The sequence below is a fragment of the Belonocnema kinseyi genome, chromosome 9 (genome assembly GCF_010883055.1).
Source record: "Belonocnema kinseyi isolate 2016_QV_RU_SX_M_011 chromosome 9, B_treatae_v1, whole genome shotgun sequence".
NCBI classification, from domain to species: Eukaryota; Metazoa; Arthropoda; class Insecta; order Hymenoptera; family Cynipidae; genus Belonocnema; species Belonocnema kinseyi.
Genome location: NC_046665.1, coordinates 48,911,540 through 48,913,627, shown reverse-complemented (window position 1 = coordinate 48,913,627; position 2,088 = coordinate 48,911,540). Strand labels below are relative to the sequence as shown.

The 2,088-nt window shown below is 35.6% G+C and overlaps 1 pseudogene; it reads left to right on the top strand.

Annotated features, from left to right (window-relative positions):
- The window catches only part of LOC117180531, a 13,009-nt pseudogene that overhangs the window by 567 nt on the left and 10,354 nt on the right, over positions 1-2,088 (top strand).

Here is a 2,088-nt window from a genome sequence, read left to right as displayed (position 1 = left end):
AGCTATCTAAGGATGGTACTATAGAACGCCACCTCAAGGTAGGCCTAGTGGCGCCATCTCTTGGTCAGGCCGGAAACTTATCAATCCACCCTCGTATACATACCTCACAGCTCCCATCGATAGACATTTAGACACAATGCATAGATTCAGTTATAATTTGATTCTTCAATTAAGGGATTTTTATAATTTTACGTAAGTGAATTATTATTGAAAATTCTTTTCTTCATTTCTTAAAAAAGCAATGGGATCAGTCAAATGCTGTTCCAATCTTTCATCCAAAGCGTGAATTATTTCTTGACAGAATGCACCTAACTCGAGCATCAACATGGGAATATCTTCAAAATGGTTCATTCAATGGTATTTTAGGTGACATGATAAAAGGAATGGTGGATATTTCCATTTCACCTTTCATGTTCAAAGTACAAAGATATGATGTTGTTGAACATATAATTCAACATTACGTTGGCAGGTAAAACTATAAAAACAAAATTCAAGCTATTTTTAATTACACATCTTTGATAAATTTCAAATTCTATTAATAAATTTATTTATAGGGTGTTCAGTAATCATATAATTTTAAACATCCTGACTTTATTGTTACGAATTTGCTTTGTAGTATTTTTTGGCTTTTTGTAGTATTTAATATTTCGCTTTTTGTCTGTAAATTGCTGCTTCCCTCCCTACCGCAACCTATTTATCACGTTTCCTACCTTCCTCACTTAGGTGTCTGACCCTCGACAGCTATATTTTAGTATTCCCCTCTTCATTCCAAACTTTTCAAAAAATCTTCTATTCTTTCTCTGCCCCTCTTAATATATCTCAATAACCATGTACAATGACTATATGGTCCTTCAGCATTTCCTTCTCTGTTGTGTCACTTCCCCATCGCATAATACCCTCTAAAAGTCTTTATATTGTTCCTGTTCTCTTTCTTTTCTCTCGATAATCCTCTAAACTATTTTTCATCTATTACCCACTTTGAAACCCTTTCTATTCCATGACATGACCAATCACAAACAACCCTATAATCCGCCGTCTATCATTCCTTGATCCTTACTCTCCCTTTTCCTTCTCTCCACCCCCTTTCTTCTTAGAGTTGACGAATTCTCCTCACCATAATACTTTATCAATTATATTTTTGCATATATCCCTCTACACCGACATCTATCACCCCTCGATTTCACGCTTCTCCTCCCCATTAACCTTTTTCGATTACAGTTTCACCCATTAGTAGTCTCTACTTCGGCTGACTTTTCACCCATGGAACCTTCTACTACGCCATCTATCATTACTCGATCCTCACTATTCCTATTAATATTTCTCTCCCTGTCCAAACAATCATCTTATTTGAAATTTTCTTACTTTACCGTTATTGGTTATAGCTTTTCTGAAATAGATATTCTTAGACCTCCCCCCACACACAATTTAGTCTACACCGCTTCTTGTTCTCTCTATGGACTCATCTAACTCTTAATATCCATCATCGAATATATCCTGATATAACCTTCTGTAATGATTATAAGCTCCTCCAACTTCTCCTTCTGTGTTGTCCCACTTCTATATCCCTAAATGCCTCTTTATCAACTCTCCATATGTTTCCTGTTCTCAGTCCGCTTACACATAATGCTCTAAAAATTTACTTTTTTTTAAATTTTTTACTCTTCTTGTCTACATGCCCTTATATCATATATAATAGTCCTCCTTCTCCCTGTATAGACCCTTTTTCGCTGTATGTCATCACCTGATCCTGATTCTTTCCATTACTCTCATTCTCCTCTCCCATTACTGTTGAACCACCTCTCTTTCCTTTAATACTTTTCCAATTCAGGTTTTACACATATAACGCCCTTTGCCATCCTGCATCAACCCTCGATCGTATTAGGGTAGTTCAATAAGTCCTTAGAATGAAGTATAAAAACAATTTTTTTTGGGTAAACTTTTTTTTATTTTTCAACATAATCCCCTTGGAGCTCTATACACTTGGTGAATCGCTTTTCAAGTTTTTTTAATCCTTCAGAAAAGTGCGTTTTCGGAAGTTCCTCAAAATAAGCACTTACAAAGGCAATGACGTCTTCGTTGTCTGGAAAT